The sequence below is a fragment of the Dasypus novemcinctus genome, chromosome X (genome assembly GCF_030445035.2).
Source record: "Dasypus novemcinctus isolate mDasNov1 chromosome X, mDasNov1.1.hap2, whole genome shotgun sequence".
Taxonomy (NCBI): Eukaryota; Metazoa; Chordata; class Mammalia; order Cingulata; family Dasypodidae; genus Dasypus; species Dasypus novemcinctus.
The window spans coordinates 71,688,470-71,709,619 of record NC_080704.1 but is presented as its reverse complement, the minus strand read 5'-3'; the positions used below and the strand labels follow the sequence as shown (position 1 = coordinate 71,709,619).

General features: G+C 39.0%; 1 pseudogene; it reads right to left on the bottom strand.

The window, feature by feature from the left end:
• Positions 1–2,333: 2,333 nt before the first annotated feature.
• LOC131277108 (zinc finger protein 709 pseudogene) lies at positions 2,334–7,242 on the bottom strand (annotated as a pseudogene).
• Between the last annotated feature and the right edge of the window lie 13,908 nt (positions 7,243–21,150).

Here is a 21,150-nt window from a genome sequence, read left to right as displayed (position 1 = left end):
GTCTTCTCTCAAGGTAGAGTAGTTCCTTCAAAGAGGGTTTGAAGTGATGCTACCTGAGTTGGTTGGGGACCCCGTGTATAGATTACACTTTTTTTTCATCTTTCTCTCCCTACCCATGACACGCCCTACCTCACTACACAAATCAGCCCAGCTGGAACACAATGACTCTTTGGTCAAACAGTACTCTATTGGCTTCCATTCCATTCCCCATTACTCTGCCAGCTCCATCCCAATGGTGCTTCCCAGGTTGATTGGAGGCTTGAAAAAGGAGCCCTTCTTTGTCTCAGGGAAATTCAGGTACAGAGATAGAGGGCTTCCCTTCTTCCCAAAGTATGGATGTATCACCCCCAAGGATGTTCACCTCCTGGAACCCTAAAATCTTTGGGGTGGTAACATTCTTCATAGGTCCTCTTCTCTAGTTCTCTACTCTTCTGACCATGTGAAGTGAGAGGCAGAGCAAAAAAATCTTTCTCCTGAAGTAAAAATGGGGCCTGGGAGTGTGTGTGTGCAAGTATGTGTGTGTGTACCTTTAAATCAATCTCCTTAGTGAGGACTTATTCTAGGACAGGTATATACTCTTTCTTTCCTTCTACATAATTCATTCCAAACCAACTTGCTCACTCTTCATGGAAGCTCCATGTAGCCATTTCTGGTGCCAAATTTGCCAAAATATCAATTCAGGTTTCACCAGGAAATGATCCTTTTTGTGATGATTACAGGAGTCAAATCAGAGCATGCAGCAGTGCTCAGAGATTTATTCACCAAATGCAATGGGTGTCTCATGACGATGGAGGAGATTGTTGTTATGGGGGAGGATTGGGGTGAGGGGGGTGGGGGGTATATGAAGACCTCATATTTTTTGAATGTAATATTAAAAAAATAAAGACAAAAGTATAAATAAATAAGTAAACAAATAAATAAAAATAAATAAATCAACAGCTGCATACCGAAAAAAAAATAGTGCATGAAAAAGAACAGGGAGGAGACCTTCACTTCAATACCACCCAATATATCAAGTCCATGCTCAAAACTGCAGCAATTTCCTCAGACCCAGAGGAAAAGGGCAACTTCATCTTCCCCACTGTGCTTACATTTCTATAAAACAGAACCCAGACTCAGTGAAAACGTCAGCTTCCTCCATGAACAACTCTGTGTTCAAACACCAAAACTTGTGAAAATAGCCATTAACTCTTCCAACCACCCTAAGAAGGAACTCCTGATGTTGGAGAGGGAAGCTTAGTTTCATTTACATTGATTAAATGAGCCCCAAATCCAGAGACTCCCATTCCAGAGAGCTATTGACCCCCAGGGATATTGCAGAATCAATTGTCTTAAAGAGGTTAGAGAGGACTTCTGGGAAAATAACACTGAAGTAGGTAGTCAGAGTTTAACACTCTCACAGAGAGAGAGAGAGAGAGAGAGAGAGAGAGAGAGAGAGAGAGAGAGAGAGAGAGAGAGAAGGCATGGCCCTATCAAAAGGAGCTGCTTTGAATATATATATAGAATGGGAAGGTGCTCTGAGTCATCTAGGAGGGTAATGGAAAGATAAAGAAGCCAAAGGAAAACCATGAGTTGCTCACACCTGAGGCTGGAAATGGCAAATATATGCTGCCCTCAGGGCAAGAAGCCTCAAAGGAGTACCTGGCTGGTTGCTGCCCGTGGACCAAGAAGGGGCATTCCCTGGGAGGAAGAGAGGTCTAACAATGGGTGGACAGTGGTTTATTTGCAGTGAGTTTGGCCAGCTGAAGGCCCTTTGAATCTCGGAAGGTACCCCAAGCCAAGGGAGAGAGGGGAGGGGTATCTGCTCAGGCAGGCTATGTCCAGCAGCCCATGGAAAGAAGGGAACTAGCTAAGAGAGGGATCAGGACAGGTGCCTAATAAGCAGGACTCTAGCAAACTGTAGTCTAAAACACCTGGAGGAAAGAAAGCAGATAACTTTCTGAAGGCTGATTAAACTAAGGAGACAGTTTAGACAAGTGGAGAAATCCCTGCCTTGCATATAAAAGGCACCAGTTTTCATTACCCATTCTCTTTAGAGAACTGGAGAACTGATTCACCAGGTTATCAGGCATGCAGCTGATACATTATTACAGAAAATATATAGATATTCATTTTCTTTTAGGTTTCCTTGAATTTTTTAAAAGGTCCCCCTTTATCTTCAGTAAAACCCTAATTTACTTTTGTTATGGGGAAATGTTTTCATTCTTTTACTTCTTAAAAAATTCTTTACTTAATTGCTTTTTAAAAAAGATACATAGATCAAAAAAAGTTACATTAAAAATATAAGAGGTTCTAAGTAGGAATATAATATTGGATTTCTTTTCAAATAAACATTTTTTTTTTCAACTCTATAGATTTTATTGTCATATCACAGTTCTCACTTAATCAAACAGTATCATTCAAATCCCACCCAGAAGCAAGGACAAAGGCAAAAGGGCAAAAGGTGGAAACAATTCACATGAGATTATACTTGGATAAACTTTTCACACTTAACACTTCCATGTTGATTATTTATTAGCACGGAAAGTAGAATAAGGCTCTTCTAGGGAAAAAAAAGGAAAAAAATTGCTTTAATCAAGTAAAGAAGAAGAATGGACTATACAATTGGTAAATGATATCTAGTACCTGCCACACGAGGCTGGTAAGAAAATCTCAACAAATTAATGTAAATTTTCCAATGGCCCCTTATTTACAGAGCAGTTAAAAACGATTTAGAAATTAAATCTATTTTGCATATTAAAAATACACTTCAAATTTACCAATGGACCCAATAGATTACTTAAATTATAACATTTCTTAATTTCAATTTTTGATTACTTAAGTTATAAAAATAAACTCTACCCATTAAAACATTTCTGGCATTGGTAAAAGATTACTTAGAAAATTATTTGTCACCTCAACGTTCTATGTCCAAAACTAAGAACTGGAAATTCCTAGCCCAGGAATCCATTTTAAAAATGAGATACTATGTCAAGACAATGTCATTTATGAATTTCATAAGATTTCTGTCATGGTTTGAACTTTCTGAACCAATACTAATTCATCACCATCAAGTACTCCCACATCACTTTTATTTACAGAGCTTTCCTTGGAGGGAGTTCCTTGATGTTCTCAGAATGAGAATTAAAGGTTTTCTTCCTTTTGAACATTTATAGAGTTTCTATCAGGAATGCATCCTCAGATGCTTCTGTAAAGATGAAGGCCACTTGAAGGTTTTCCCACATTGGTTGCATTCATAGGGTTTCTCTCCACTGTGTGTTCTCACATGTTTTAACAAGGATGAGGACCAACTGAAGGCTTTCCCACATTTTTCACATTTATACAGTTTCTCTCCAGTGTGTATTCTCACATGTCCCCGAAAGGATGCAAGCCAACAAAAGGCTTTCCCACAATACTTACATACATATGGTTTCTCTCCCGTGTGAGTCCTTTCATGATTTCTAAATGAACTAGGACAACTTAAGGCTTTCCCACATTGTTTACATTCTTAAGGTTTCTCTCCAGTGTGCATTCTCAAGTGTCCTTGAAAGTATGCAAGCCAACGGAAAGCCTTCCCACAGTACTTACATTCTTAAGGCTTCTCTCCACTGTGAGTCCTTTCATGTCTTCAAACAGAACTGGGACAACTGAAGGCTTTACCACATTGTTTACAATTATAGGGTTTTTCTCCAGTGTGCGTTATCATGTGTCTCCTAAAGGCTGACAGGCAAATAAAGTATTTCCCACATTCCTTACATTCATAGGGTTTTTCTCCAGTGTGAATTCTCTCATGTATTTGAAAAGACTAAGGATAACTGAAGGCCTTCCCACACTGTTTACATACATAGGGTTTCTCTCCACTGTGCATTCTCACATGTCCCTGAAAAGATTCAAGGCAACTAAAAGTTTTCCCTCAACACTTACATTCATAGGGTTTCTCTCCTGTGTGAGTTCTTTCATGTCTTTGTAATGAACTGGGACAAAGGAAGGCTTTCCCACATTTTTTACATTCGTGAAGTTTCTCTCCAGTGTGAGTCCTCTCATGCCTTCGAATGGAGGTGGGACAACTGAAGGCTTTACCACACTGTTTACATTCATAAGGTTTCTCTCCATTGTGCATTCTCACATGTCCTTGAAAAGATTCAAGCCAACTGAAAGTCTTCCCACAACACTTACATTCATAGGGTTTCTCTCCTGTGTGAGTCCTTTCATGTCTTTGTAATAAACTGGGACGACTGAAGGCTTTCCCACATTTTTTACATTCATGGGGTTTCTCTGCAGTGTGAGTCCTTTCATGCCTTTGAATGGAAGTGGAACAACTGAAGGCTTCCCCACAGTACTTACATTCATAGTGTTTCTCTCCAGTGTGGTTTCTTTCATGTTGCTGAAAGGACTGGGAATAGCTGAAGGCTTTCCCACATTGCTTACATTTATATGGTTTTTCTCCATTGTGAATTCTCTCATGTCTTCGAAAGGACTGAGGATAAATGAAGGCCTTCCCACATTTTTTACATTCATAGGGTTTCTCTCCAGTGTGAGTCCTTTCATGCCTTCGAATGGAAGAGGGACAACTGAAGGCTTTACCACACTGTTTACATTCATAGGGTTTCTCTCCATTGTGCATTCTCACATGTCCCTGAAAAGACTCAAGGCAACTAAAAGTTTTCCTACAACAGTTACATTCATAGGGTTTCTCTCCTGTGTGAGTCCTCTCATGTCTCTGTAATGAACTGGGATAAAGGAAGGTTTTCCCACATTTTTTACATATGTGAAGTTTCTCTCCAGTGTGAGTCCTTTCATGCCTTCGAAGGGAAGTGGGACAACTGAAGACTTTACCACACTGTTTACATTCATAGGGTTTCTCTCCATTGTGCATTCTCACATGTCCTTGAAAAGATTCAAGCCAACTAAAAGTTTTCCCACAAGACTTACATTCATAGGGTTTCTCTCCTGTGTGAGTCCTTTCATGTCTTTGTAATGAACTGAGACAACTGAAGGCTTTCCCACATTTTTTACATTCATAGGGTTTCTCTCCAGTGTGAGTCCTTTCATGCCTTCGAATATAAGTGAGACAACTGAAGGCTTTACCACACTGTTTACATTCATAGGGTTTCTCTCCATTGTGCATTCTCATATGTCCTTGAAAAGATTTAAACCAACTAAAAGTTTTCCCACAACACTTACATTCATAGGGTTTCTCTCCAGTGTGAGTCCTTTCATGCCTTTGAATGGAAGTGGGACAACTGAAGGCTTTACCACAGTACTTACATTCATAGCGTTTCTCTCCAGTGTGGGTTCTTTCATGTTGCCGAAAGGACTGGGAATAGCTGAAGGCTTTCCCACATTGCTTACATTCATATGGTTTTTCTCCAGTGTGAATTCTCTCATGTATTCGAAAGGACTGAGGATAACTGAAGGCTTTCCCACATTTTTTACATTCATAAGGTTTCTCTCCAGTGTGAGTCCTTTCATGCCTTCGAATGGAAGAGGGACAACTGAAGGCTTTACCACACTGTTTACATTCATAGGGTTTCTCTCCACTGTGCATTCTCACATGTCCTTGAAAAGATTTAAGGCAACTAAAAGTTTTCCCACAACACTTACATTCATAGGGTTTCTCTCCTGTGTGAGTCCTCTCATGTGTTTGTAATGAACTAGGATAAAGGAAGGCTTTCCCACATTTTTCACATGTGTGAAGTTTCTCTCCAGTGTGAGTCCTCTCATGCCTTCGAATGGAGGTGGGACAACTGAAGGCTTTACCACACTGTTTACATTCATAGGGTTTCTCTCCATTGTGCATTCTCACATGTCCTTGAAAAGATTCAAGCCAACTGAAAGTCTTCCCACAACACTTACATTCATAGGGTTTCTCTCCTGTGTGAGTCCTTTCATGTCTTTGTAATAAACTGGGACGACTGAAGGCTTTCCCACATTTTTTACATTCATGGGGTTTCTCTGCAGTGTGAGTCCTTTCATGCCTTTGAATGGAAGTGGGACAACTGAAGGCTTCCCCATAGTACTTACATTCATAGCGTTTCTCTCCACTGTGCATTCTCACATGTCCTTGAAAAGATTCGAGCCAACGGAAGGCTTTCCCACAATACTTACATTCATAAGGTTTCTCTCCAGTGTGGGTTCTTTCATGTCGTCGAAAGGAATGGGAATAGCTGAAGGCTTTCCCACGTTGCTTACATTCATATCGTTTCGCACCAGTGTGAATCCTTTCATGTCTTCGAAAGGAAGTGGAACAAATAAAGGCTTTAGTACATTGTTTACATTCATATGGTTTCTCTCCAGTGTGTGTCATCATGTGTCTTCCTAAGGATGAGGGATAAATACAGTCTTTACCACATTTCTTACATTTATATGGCTTCTCTCCACTGTGGTTTCTCCCACATCATGTAAGACAGGAGAACTCATTGAAGATTTTTGCATACTGCTTGCATTCATAGGTTTTATATACAGTGTGAGTCCTTATAGGTCAAGTGAACCAATAGCAATGAGTAAAGATTTTTCCACAAAATTTACAGAAATGGGATTTCTTTCTGCTGTGAGTTTTCATACGCATTCTCAGGTAGGAAGGTGAAGTGCAAGTCTGCCCACATTTCTGGTATTCATGTGATCTGTGTCCGGTATGAGATCTGATATGCCACTTAAGTAATGCATGATGCATGAAGACTTTTCCACACTCACTGCATTCATACAGATATACTCCAGGGGTTTTCTTGTACAGATTAAGGTTTGGAATCTGGCTGAAGGTTTCTCTACACTTATTACTTTTATTGCTTTCAAGGACTCTCTGCACCATCTGATTTCTTAGGTGTTTCCCTTGGTTTTTGTGCTGATATCCATTGTTACTGTCGTTCCAACTTCTTCCTAAAGTGCATACCCAGAAATCATTTCTTGAGAACTTTGCTGTTATCTGTTCCTTGGACATGTTTTGCCCAAAATTACTCTCCTGGGAAAATGATTCATTGTCTTTAAAGTGAGTCTCACCATCTACTGAGGAAAGGTTCCTGAAGGTTTCAAGCATCACCTCTCTGTAGAGGTTCCTCTGAGATGAATCCAGCAAAGCCCACTCTTCCAGGGTGAAATTCACAGCCACATCCTCAAAGGTCACTGAGTCCTAAAATATCCCACATGTGTGCAGGAGGATGAGACATTTCCGCCTGCCGAGGCCCCCGGCCCGTACAGGGGACGGACAGGACGACGGGGGCGCGGGCAGGGCCTCCCGGGGCCGCTCCGGGCAGGAGAGACCCGTGCGCGCGCGCGGGGAGGAGCCGGCGCGTCCCTCAAATAAACATTTTTTAATCACAATTTCCTTTTGTTGCACTACTTTTATACAATTGTTTTCTTTTTTTATAGCATTTTTTCTATAATTGTCTTTTTTTAAAGATGCATAAATCATTAAAAAATGTGCAGGAAAATACATTAACTTCACCCCAGCAGGAAACATGACTCCTGGGGATGATCTCTCGGCACCAAGGGATTGCTACCAATCACCAGCTCATGACTCAACTGTTAAAATACCTTGAATAAAAGGGGTAAACGGTAAAGACAAATGAGTTTATATGGCTAAGAGACTTCAAAATGAGTTGGGAGGTCATCAGAAGGGTTGCACTTATGCATATCTCAGCAGGATCCCAGAGACAGCCAAAATAGATATAACCCCAGGTACTGGTGTTCCTGAGGGCTATGGAGACACATAGGTTCTACGATTAGGGCAGATGGCTCTGGAGTTCAGTGCCTTTCCAGTGGACCCTACTTTGCAATTTGTGCTCCTGAGAGTGATGGAGTAGGACTCAGATGTGACCTCTCTATGCATGCCTCTTCTGTCACTATTACTGAACCTGTGGTTGGAGCTGGGGTTGGTGTATGCTCAGGAGACATGAATCTCTCTACTGTCCATGTGCCAGCTAGGACCTGAGGCTAAGCACAGTTGTACCACCTACTCTCTGGTTGACTGGACCTACCCAGGCCAGCTAACAGGGAGGTGAGGATGATCAACCACCACACCAGGGAACTGAGAGTGTCTACAACTACAAGCAGGAGAATCACATCCATCAGCCATGTGGGATCTAAGCCCCCTCCCAAGGGAGAAGTGGAATGGATATCACCATCCCGGGGTCCACAGGATGGAGGAATATAATATGGATTAAACTGGATTTACAGGTGTTCTACTATAGAACTATTGTGACTCTAGCAATGGAAGAAACTTTATCATTGATTTGGAAACAGTGGCCCCAGGTGTTGCTGAGGACAGGGAGAGGGAAGAATAGATGTGATATGGGGGCATTTTTAGGACTTGGAGTTGTCCTGAATAATATTGCTGGTTCAGATGCAGGACATTATATATCCTGCCATAACCCACTGAATGGAATGGGGGAAAGTGTAAACTACAATGTAACCAATAATTCATGCTGAGTAGTAGTGCTCCAAAATGTATTCACCAATTGCAATGAATGTGCCACAATGATGAAAGAGATTGTTGATGTGAGAGGAGTGGAGATGGTGGGGTGTGGAGTATATGGGACTCTCACATATTTTTTAATGTAAAGGTCCCTTTTTTTCCTCCGTCTTACTTTCAAAAATCTGGTGCAATATCTGTAGCAAGCAGTCTGCAAGGTAATTGATTGAGGAACACTGGAAAGAGTGGGGCAGACTGAGAAGCTCCTTAGGGCTGTAAGAGAGAAGGCTTGTAAGAGAGAAGGCTGTTTTACCATGTTTTTATTTTTAGTTGTTTCCTGTTCATTGTATTTCCCTTTTCTTTGTTTCCCTTCTTTCCCTCTTTATTAATTTTAACCCATGTTATTTCTTTTCTTTCCTTCATTTCCTTATTTTCTGTTTTCTGCTGTTTTTATTTCATTCCATCTCCTTTTGTTTGGACTTCAATTTCTTTTGTTTTCTTTTTTCTCTCTCCTTTTCCAGTTTTCTTTCTTTTTCACTTTTATTTTTTTGTTTTTCTTTTCTCTTCTTTTTCCTCTTTTGTCATCATTCCGGCATTTTAATTCAGTCTATATATTCCGCACTATTTTGTTTCTTTTCTTAAATTTTTAACTGTCCTTTTGGAAGTTACATAAAACACAAAAAATGTTACATTAAAAAATATGAGAGTAAGATGGTATCTCATTGTAGTTTTGATTTATATTTCATTAATACCTAGTGATTTCAAGCATCTTTTCATGTGCTTTCAACCATTTTTATTTCTTATTTGGAGAAATGTCTGTTCAAAGCTCTTGCCCAATTTTTAAATGCGTTGTTTGTCTTTTTATTTTTGAGACATAGGTGTTCTTTTTATATGCAGGATATTAGTTTCCTATCAGATATATGGATACCAAATATTTTCTCTCATTGTGCATTCTTTCTTTTCACTTTCTTGACAAAATCCTTTGAGGTGCAAAACGCTTTAATTTTCAGGAGGTCCCATTTATCTATTTGTTCTTTTGCTCCTCATGCTTTGGAAGTGAAGTTCATGAAGCCATTTCCCACTACAAGTTCCTTTAGATGATTCCCTACATTGTTTTCCAAGGTCTTTATGGTCTTGGTTCTTATATTTAGGTTATTGATCCATCTTGAGTTGATTTTAATATACAGTGTGAGACGGAAATCCTCTCATTCTTTTGCATTTGGATATCCAGTTCTCCAAGTACCATTTGTTGAAGAGGTCATTCTCTCCCAGTTGAGTGGGCTTGGTGACCTTGTCAAATATCAGATGACTGTATATATGAGGATCTATATCAGAACTCTCAATTCGGTTCCTTTGGTGAGTGCATCTATCCTTGTGCCCATACCATGCCATTTTTTTACAACTGTAGTTTTGTAATATACTTTTAAGCCAGGTAGTGTGATTCCTCCAATTTCAGTTTTCTTTTTCAGTATATCTTTGTCTATTCAGGGCCTCTTCCCTTTCCAAATAAATTTCACAGTTACTTTTTCTAGCTCATTGAAAAATACTGTGTTGATTCTTATTAGGATTGCATTGAATCTGTAGATCAGTTTGAGTACAATAGACATCTTAATGATATTTAGTCTTTCTATCCATGATCAAAGAATATTCTTCCATTTATTTAATTCTGATTTGATTTTGTTGAACATGGTTGTGTAGTTTTCTGTCTTTTACATCTTTAGTTAAATTTATTCCTAGGTATTTGATTTTTTAGTTTACTGTTGTAAATGGTTTTTGATTCTAGATTTCCTCCTCAGATTGCTTATTATCGGTCTACAGAAATTCTCCTGATTTTTGCACATTGATCTTATAACCTGTGAATTTACTGAACTCATTTACAAGTTTAGAAATTGTGTAGTAGACTTCTCAGGGCTTTCTAAGTACAGGATTATGTCATCTGCAAATAGTGAAATTTTGACTTCTTCCTTTCCATTTGAATGCCTTTTATATCTGGCTCTTGCCTCAGTGCTCAAGCAAGTACTTCTAATGCAATGTTAAATAGGAGGGGTGATAGTGTACATCCTTGTCTTGTTCCTGATCTTAGAGGAAAAGATTTTAGGATTTCACCATTGTAAATGAGGTTGGCTGTGGGTTTTTCATATATACCCTTGGTCATGTCCAGAAAGTTTCCTCCTATTCCAATTTTTTGTGCTGTTTTTATCAAGAAAGGGTGCTGTATTTTGTCAAATGCTGTTTCTGCATCTATAGATATGATCATGTGATTTTCCTCCTTTGAAATGTGGTATATTACATTAATTGATTTTCTTATATTGAACCATCCTTCCATACCAGGAATGAAACCTACTGGGTCATGTTGTCTAATTCATTTAAGGCGCTGTTGAATACAATTAGCAAGTATTTTCTTGAGGATGTTCACATCTCAGTTCATTATAGTGATTGGTTTGTAATTTTCCTTTCTTGTGGTTTCTTTGTTTGGCTTTGGTATTCGGATAATATTGACATCATAGAATGAGTTAGGCAATGTTCCTTCAATTTTGATTTTTTGGAAGAGTTTAGCAAGATTGATGCTAGTTCTTTTGGAATGTGTGATAGAAATCACCTGTGAAGGGAGCCCCTGACGCTAATGACTATGCTTGTGAGCTGATAAGCCTAAAATAAGAACAAGGCCTAGAGCAGCATTGTGCCTGGGAATTTCCTCCTGTCAACCTTCATGTTACTCAAATGTGGCCAGTCTCAAAGCCAAACTCAGCATGTAAATGCAATGCCTTCCCCCCAGCGTGGGACACGACACCCGGGGATGAGCCTCCCTGGCACCGAGGGACCACTATCAACTACCAACTTATGATGCAACTGGAAAATGACCTTATACGGAAGGTTCAATGCAGATCAGCAGAATATCCCTGTCTCCATAAAATAACATGACTTTAAAATGCTGTTTGACCTAATGTAAGGGGGAAGTGGAAAGGAGAAATGAGTTTATATGGCTACCAGTCTCTAAAAAAGAGTCTGGAGGCTGGCAGAAGGATTGCCCTTATGCACAACTGAGCAGAGTCTGAGAGACAGATAAAGCAGATACAACCTCCAGATATTGGTTCCTTTGAGGGCTAAAGAGACCCATGATAGTTATGGTCATGGCCGATGGGGTTAACTACTAGGTCAGAGGGCCCCTCTTTGGAAATGGTGTTTATGTGTGATGAATCTGGACTCAGATGGGATCTCTCTTCATAAGACTTTCATGCTAATGTGCTGGAGGTGCAGTTAGTGTTGGAGTTTAAGATATATTTAGGGGATTTGAATCTCTGGACTGACAATGTGATAGCCAGGTCCTGAGCCTCAACAGACTCCAGCACCTACAATCTGATTTATTGGACTTACCACACTCAGCTAAGATGGAGTTGAAGAAGGACAACCACCACACCATGGAGCCTAGAGTGATTACAACTGAAAGTGGGAGGATTGCATCCAGCATCCATGTGGAATCTGAGCCTCCTCTTGACATAGAGGTGCAATGGACACAACCAATCCAATGTCCACATAGAAGAGGTGGCATTGGATTGGGAAAAGTCGACAGGGTGGCTGATGGGTATGGGGAAATACAGGAAGAGATGAGAGGTGGAGGCGTCTTTGGGACATGGAGCTGCCCTGGATGGTGCTTCAGGGGCTATCACCGGACATTGTAAATCCTCACAGGGCCCACTGGATGGAATGGGGGAGAGTATGGGCCATGATGTGGACCACTGACCATGAGGTGCAGAGGTGCCCAAAGATGTACTTACCAAATGCAATGGATGTGTCATGATGATGGGAACGAGTGTTGCTGGGGGGGGGGGGGGGAGAGGTGGGGTGGGGGGGTGGGATTGAATGGGACCTCATATATATATTTTTTATGTAATATTATTACAAAGTCAATAAAATAAAAAATAAATAAATAATAAATAATAAAAAAAAGAAATCACCTGTGAAGCTGTCTGTCCCAGGACTCCTCCTTTTTTGGGAGTTATTAAATGACTGATTGTTTCTCTTTACTTGTTTTTGGTTTGCTGAGATCATCAATTTCTTCTTCCATCAGTGCAGGCAGCTTATGTGATTTTAGAAATTTGTCCATTTATTCTAAATTGTCCTTCTTGTTGAAATATAGTTTTTCAAAATATCCTCTTATGATAGTCTTTTTCTTTGGGGTCAGTGATGATTTCCCCTTTCTCAATTCTTATTGTGTGTATTTCCGTCTTCTCTCTTCTTTTCTTTGTCAGTCTAGCTAATGGTTTGTCAATTATATTGATCTTCTCAAACAACCAGCTCTTTGATTTGTTTATTTTGTATAGGGCTTTCTTATAACCTTTTTCATTTAGCTAAGATCTGATCATTTACATTTCATTTTTAATCTTCATTGGGGTTTCATTCTTATTTTATTACTAATTCCTCCAATTGTGCAATTAGGTGCACAATTTTAAATCTTTCTTCTTTTTCTTTTTTTTGTCTTTCCTTTTTTCCTTTTTTTCTTTTTATTTCTTTTTATTTTTTCTTTCTTTATTTTTTAATATTACATTAAAAAATATGAGGTCCCCTTATACCCCCCACCCCCCTCACCCCACCTTACCCCATAATAACAAACTCCCCCATCATCATGAGACATTCATTGCATTTGGTGAATACATCTCTGAGCAATGCAGCACCTCATGATCAGTGGTACACATCATAGCCCACACTCTCCCACATTCCACGCAGTGGGCCATGGGAGGACATACAATGTCTGAAAACTGTCCCTGCAGAACCACCCAGGAAAACTCCAAGTCCTGAAAATGGCCCCATATCTCATCTCTTCCTCCCACTCCCTACCACCAGCAGACACCATGGCTACTTTCTCCACACCAATGCCACATTTTCTTCAATTACTAATCACAATAGTTCATGAATAGAATATCAGTAAGTCCACTCTAATCCACACATTATTCCTCTATTTCGTGGACCTTGGAATGGTTGTGTCCACTCTACATCTATATCAAGAGGGGGTTTAGATTCCACATAGATGCTGGATGCAATACTCCTACTTTCAGTTGTAGTCACTCTTGGCTCCCTGGTGTGGTGGTTGACCTTCTTCAACTCCATGTTAGTTGAGTGGGGTAAGTCCAATAAACCAGAGTGTAGGAACTGAAGTCTGTTGAGGCTCAGGGCCTGGCTATCACATGGTCAGTCCAGATATTCAGGTCCCATGGGTATACATTAAACCCCAGCATCAACTACAGTTCCAGTAAAAGTAACAGGAGAGACTTGTGAACAAAGATCACATCTGTTTTCAGTTCTGCTGGGTATATTCCCAGCAATGGCTAGTTTTTTGAGAAACCGCCATACTGTTAACTACCAGGGCAGATGGCCCCTCTTTGGAAATGGAGTTTATGTGTGATGAATCTGGACTCAGATGGGATCTCCCTTCATAAGACTTTCATGCTAATGTGCTGGAGGTGCAGTTAATGTTGGGGTTTAAGATATATTTAGGGGATTTGAATCTCTGGACTGACAATGTGATAGCCAGATCCTGAGCCTCAACAGACTCCAGCACCTACAATCTGATTTATTGGACTTACCACACTCAGCTAAGATGGAGGTGAAGGACAACCACCACACCATGGAGCCTAGAGTGATTACAACTGATAATGGGAGGATTGCATCCAGCATCCAGGTGGAATCTGAGCCTCCTCTTGACATAAAGGTGCAATGGACACAACCAATCCAGTGTCCACATAGAAGAGGTGGCATTGGATTGGGAAAAGTGGACATAATGGACAAAGGGTATGGGGAAAGGCAGGAAGAGATGAGAGGTGGAGGCGTCTTCGGGACATGGAGCTGCCCTGGATGGTGCTTCAGAGGTAATCACCGGACATTGTAAATCCTCACAGGGCCTACATGATGGAACAGAGGAGAGTATGGGCCATGATGTGAACCAATGTATATGAGGTGCAGAGGTGCCCAAAGATGTACTTACCAAATCCAATGGATGTGTCATGATGATGGGAATGAGTGTTGTTGGGGGGGGGGGAGAGGGGGGGTGGGGGGGTGGGGTTGAATGGGACCTCACATATATATTTTTAATGTAATATTATTACAAAGTCAATAAAAAATAAAAAAATTAAAAATAAAAAAAATAAAAAAAATAAAAAAAAAAAAAAAAAAAAAGATCACATCTGAGTCCAGCTCCATCACAAAGAAACACAAACTCGAAAGTAGGGCCAACTGACATGGCACTGAACTCCATCTGCCATGACCATAGAACCTATGGGTCTCTGTAGCCCTCAGAAGAACCAATACCTGGGGTTGTATCTATTTTATCTGTCTCTGGGACTCTGCTGAGTTGTGCATAAGGGCAACCACTCTGATAACCTCCCGGCTCTTTTTGGAGACTCATAGCCATATAAATTCATTTGTCCTTTCCATTTCCCCCCTTTTTCAGGTAAAAAAAAAAAAGCATTTTTAACTCCTAATATTATATGTAGATTGAGATATTCTGCTGGTCCGAGTTGACCCTTTTACTCAAGGACATTTTCTAGTTACATTATCAGCTGGTACTTGGAAGTAATCCCTCAGTGCCAGGGAGGCTCATCCCTGGGAGTCATGTCCCATGCTGGGGGGAAGGCAACGCATTTACATGCTGAGTTTGGCTTCGAGACTGGCCACATTTGAGCAACATGGAAGCCCTCAGGAGGTAACTCTTAGGCATCCTGCAGCTCTAGTCCTTGTTCTTATTTCAGGTGCACAGGCTCACAAGCATAGTCATTAGAATCAAGTGCTCATTGTTGGACCTTCATTCTTTTTTTGGTCTTTGCCATTGCACTTGGGGAGTTGTTGCTGTTTCTTTAGGGACTGTGATAGAGCTCCCCTGCCTAGGAAATCAGTACTCACTCAGCTGTTGTTTTTAATTGTATCCACTGTGAAAACATCCAAACGTTTTTATGTACCCTGGATATATGCCCTGTAGAACCCCTGGCCAAACATGTGTCCACTGTCAATAACATCCCTCACCAGTATTCTTCCCCTACAATTGTTGAACCTCTCTGTGATCCAAAACTTGCTGAAAAGTGAAGCCCAATATATAGCCAGGTTGCATTAATAGTAAAATGGAATATAGTGATGACTTTAAAGGTTAGATATAGAATACATATTAATTTAGAAAAATTAAGGTAAAATAAATGGGGGTATCAAAACATTTAAAAATGCAAAAGCTTTGTTTTTGATGTTTTGCTTTCTATCACTGCAAAAAGTGTTGCCCTGTATGAAAATTAGCAAGGCAACTACTTCCGTCTTTTCCTCAGCATCTACATCCTATATTTTTCTTTTCTTTTTTCTAATTATTAAGCTTATCTTCACAAAAGTTTTAGATCACTGTAATTCATATATACAATATACAGTAGTCCCACATATCCAACATAAAACCTGTTCCCTTCCACAGCAATAATCTTTTAACATATTCATACCATATTGACTGAAACTGATGTATAGATATTGAGACAATAACTTTCAAACAAGGTAACATTTGGGTTTGCACTGAGGTTTATATTTTAGACAATATAATTTTCTAAATTTTTTATTTTCTTATGGTTTACATTATGATTTACAGTTTAGCTTATCAGCCACTATATATTTTTGGTGTAATTTTACATGTCTTATATTCATCCTTGCATACTTTTGTGGAACACTTCTATTGCTCACACAGTTACATTGGTTCCATCTATTCAATACCTCTTTCCCCCTCCCCTTAGGTCCCACAGTGACAGTCAATCTTCATTGCTTGAAGGGACATGTTCAGAGATACTTGCAACAGTGATGAGTGCTTGACATGCTCAACTGTCCTAATGCACTGGGAACCACCATTTCTCTTGAGAGATAAAATTCCCTCTATTTGAGAGCATCAGTCCTCCCCTGGATGTGGGTATAACTTCACTCTCATTATATGGTTCTCTATCCAATGATATAACCCACTTCAGCAAAATGAGCATTCACATACTCCCTAGGAGCCTGTCCTGCATCGGATTATACACTTTAAGCATCTTAAACCGTAACCTTCCTTATTATATTTTTGAAAAAGTTTTCTCAGCATTATACTCTCAACCAAATACCTGACAGCCCCCTATGTTCATATATTGCCCCACCATTCCCCCAAATTCTTGGGCAATATTATCCACCCTCTCATCCCTAGCCCCCCTCAAGCCTGCAAAGCCACACCCAAAGGTAACCCTATGCCCCCATTTTATCCCTTCCTTGTACAAATCCTCCTTATCATAGATTTCACCCATTGAGGTGTCAGCTTACATCCTTCCTCTACCCACCATTGTCCTTTAATCCTACCATCCAGTCTCTAGCTCTCTGAGGTAGCTAGTTTTACTTATTTCGTATCATTAAGTTCATGTAGTATTTGTCCTTCAATGCCTGGGTTGCTTCACTCAACATAAGGTTCTCAAGATTCATCCATGTTATCACGTGTGTTTGTAGTATATTCATTCTTAAAGCTGAGTAGTATTCCATTGTATGTATATACCACATTTTACTTATGAATTCATCTGCTGATGGGAACTTGGGTTGATTCCAACTTTTGGCAATAGTGAACAATGCTGCTATGAACATTGGTGTGCATGTATCAGTTTGTGTTGTTGTTTTTAGTTCTACTGTGTATATACACAGCAGTGGAATTGCTGGGTCATAAGGTAAATCTATAGCTAATTTTTTGAGAAACCGCCAAACTGTCCACCAGAATGGCTGGGTTCTTCTGCATTCCCACCAGCAGTGGATAAGTGTTCCCATTACTCCACATCCTCTGCAGCATTTGTAGCCTCCTGTTTTTTTTTCATAGCTGCCAATTTTATGGGAGTAAGATGGTATCTCATTGTAGTTTTGATTTGTATTTCCTTGATATCTAGATATTTGGAGCATTTTTTTCATGTGCTTTTTAGCCATTTGTATTTCTTCTTTGAAGAAGTGTCTGTTTAGATTTTTTCTCATTTTTTAACTGGGTTGTTTGTCTTTTTATTTTCAAGATATAGGAGTTCTTTATATATGCAGGTTATAAGTCTCCTATCAGATATATGGCTACCAAACATTTTCTCCCATTGTATAGGCTCTCTTTTCACTTTCTTGACAAACTCCTTTGAGGTGCAGAAGGCTTTAATATTGAGGGAGTCCCATTTATCTATTTGTTCTTTCGCTGCTCATGCTTTTGGTGTGAAGTTCATGAAGCCATTTCCTATTACAAGGTTTTGTAGATGCTTCCCTACACTGCTTTGCAAAGTCTTAATGGTTTTGGCTCTTATATTGAAGTCTTTGATCCATCTTGAGTTGATTTTTGTAGGAGTGAGACGGTAATCCTCTTTCATTCATATCCAGTTCTCCAGGCACCATTTGTTGAATAGGCCATTCTCTCCCAGTTGAGAGGGTTTGGTGGCTTTATCAAATATTACATGACTATATATATAAGGATCTATATCAGAACTCTAAATTCATTTCCATTGGTTTGTGTGTCTCTCCTTGTGTCAAAACCATGCTGTTTTCACTACTGTAGCTTTGTAGTATGTTTTGAAGTCAGGTAGTGTGATTCCTCCAATTTCATTTTTCTTTTTCAATATGTCTTTGGATATTCAGGGCCTCTTTCCTTTCCAAATAAATTTCATATCTAGTTTTTCTAGTCCTTAAAGAATGCTGTGTTGCTTCAGGGGCAATCACCGGACATTGTAAATCCTCACAGGGCTCACTGGATGGAATGAGGGAGAGTATGGGCCATGATGTGGACCATTGACCATGAGGTGCAGAGGTGCCCAGAGATGTATCAAATGCAATGGATGTGTCATGATGATGGGAATGAGTATTGCTGGGGGGGGGGGGGGAGTGGTGGCATGGGGGTGGTGGGGTTGAATGGGTCCTCATATATTTTTTTAATGTAATATTTTTACAGAATCAATAATAAAATAAATAAATAAATAAAATAAAGAATGCTGTGTTGATTTTTACTGGGATTGCATGGAATGTGTAGATCAGTTTTGGTAGGATAGAAATCTTAATACTATTTATTCCTTGTATCCATGAACAGGGCATATACTTCCATTTATTTAGTGTTTCTTTGACTTCCTTGAAGAGTCTTGTGTAATTCTCTGTGTGTAAGTATTTTATATCTTTAGTTAAATTTATTTCTAGGTATTTCATTTTTTATTTACAATTGTAACTGGTATTTGTTTCTTGATTTCCTCCTGAGCTTACTCATTGTTGGTGTACAGAAATGCTACTGATTTTTGCACATTGATCTTATAACCAGCGACTTTACTAAACTCATTTATGACTTCTAGAAACTTTGTTGTAGATCTCTCAGGGTTTTCTATGTTTAGGATCATGTCATCTGCAAATAATGAAATTTTGACTTCTTCCTTTCCAATTTGAATGCCTTTTATATCTGGTTCTTGCCTCAGTGCTCAAGCAAGTACATCTAAGGCAATGTTAAATATAAGAGGTGAGAGTGGGCATCCTTGTTTTGTTCCTGATCTTAGAGGGAAGGATTTTAGGTTTCACCATTGTAAATGATGTTGGCTGTGTGTTTTTCATATATACTCTTTATTGTGTTCAGAAAATTTCCTTGTATTCTCATCTTTGCAGTGTTTTTAATCAAGAAAATGTGCTGTATTTTATCAAATGATTTTATGCATCTATAGATATAATCATGTGATTTTTTCCTTCAATCTGTTTAAATGGTGTATTGTATTGATTGATTTTCTTATGTTGAACCATCCTTGCATACTCGGAATGAATCCCACTTGGTCATGGTGTATAATTCTTTTAATGTATTGTTGAATATGGATAGCAAGTATTTTGTTGAGGATCTTTGTGTCTAGATTCATTAGAGAAATTGGTCTGTAATTTTCCTTTCTTCAGGTGTCTTTATTTGGCTTTGGTACTAATGTTGGCATCATAGAATGAGTTAGGTAATGTTCCTTCTGTTTCAATATTTTGGAAGAGTTTCAGCAGGATTGGTGTTAGTTCTTTCTGGAATGTTTTGCAGAATTCACTTGTGAAGCCATCTGGCCCTGGGCTCTTCTTAGTTGGGAGGTTTTTAATGACTAATTCCATCTCTTTACTTGTGACTGGTTTGTGGAGATCATCAATTTCTTCTTTTGTCAATATAGGTTGCTTATGTGATTCTAGGAATTTGTCCATTTCCTCTGAATTGTCGTTTTTGTTGGAATATAGTTTTTCAAAGTATCCTCTTATGATCATCTTTATTTCTATGAGATCAGTGGTGATATCTCCTTTTTCATTCCTTATTTTGTGTATTTGCATCTTCTCTCTTTTTTTCTTTGTTAGTCTAGTTTATCAATTTTATTGTTCTTCTCAAAGAACCAGCTCTTGATTTTCTTTATCTTTTCAATGCTTTCCTATTTTCTATTTGATTTAGTTCTGCCCTTATCTTTGTTATTTCTTACTTCCTTCTTCCTGTGGACTTACTCTGTTGTTGTTGTTTTCACTAATTTCTCCAAATGTGCAGTTAGTTCTTCAATTTTTGCTCTTTCTTCTTTTTTGGTGTATCAATTTATGGCTATAACTTTCCCTCTCATTACTGTTTTGCTGTATCCCATAAGTTTTGATATGTAGTGTTATCATTTTCATTATTTTCATGGTAGTTATTAATTTCTTTTGAGATTTCCTCTTTCACCCACTGTTTTTCTAAGAGTGTGCTGTTTAATTTCCATATCTTGGTGTGAAATCTGGGCCTCTGGCCCTTGCAGATTTCCAGTTTCCCTTCCCTGTGGCCAGAGATTTTATTTTGTATGATTTCGATCTTTCTGAATTCATTGAGCCTTTCTTTGTGGCCTAGCATATGGTCTAATTGGAGAATGACTCATGTGCACTTGAAAAAAAGTATAGCTTGCTGTATTCGTGTGTAATGATCCGTACATATCTATTAGATCCAGCTCCTCTAATATACTCTTCAAAGTTTTCTTTCTTTATTAATTCTTTTCAACATGTTCTGTCCAAAGTTGATAGTGGTGTATTAAAGTTTCCCACTATAATTTTAGAGGTATCTATTCTTTCACTTAGTTTTTCCAATGATTGCCTCACATATTTGGAGGCGCCCTTGTTAGGAGCATAAATATTTATGATTATTCATTCTTCTTGGGAGATTGTCCCTTTTACTAATATGTAGTATCCTTCTTTGTCTCTCAGAATTGTTTTGCATTTAAAGTCTATTTTGTCCGATGTTAATATAGCTACTCCTGCCTTTTTTTTTTTTTGGTTATTGTTTGCTTGTAAGATTGTTTTCCAGACATTCACTTTCAAGTTCCATGTATCCCTGGATCTAAGTTGTTTGTCTTGTAGACAGCATATAGTGGGTCATGTTTCCTTATCCAATCTCCCAGTCTGAATCTTTTGACAGGTGAGCTTATTCCATTGACATTCAGTGTTATTAATTTCAGGGAATTTTTTTATGTTAGCCATATTTTGTTTGGACTTGTGTTTGTCATATTTTGTTTATTTTCCTTCTCTTTTTGTCTTTTTTGTTGGTCTTACACTCTCCTCCAAATCTGCCTCTTCTGTTTTTTTTCTTTCTTCCTGCAGAACACCCTTTAGTATTTCTTGAAGGGCAGGGCTCTTATCGGCATTCTCTTTTAATTTCTATTTACCTGTGAATATTTTAAACTTTCCCTCATTTTTGAATGCTAGTCTAGCTTGGTAGAGAATTCTTCGTTAAAAATTTTTTATATTTAGTACCTTGACTATATTATACCACTGCTTTC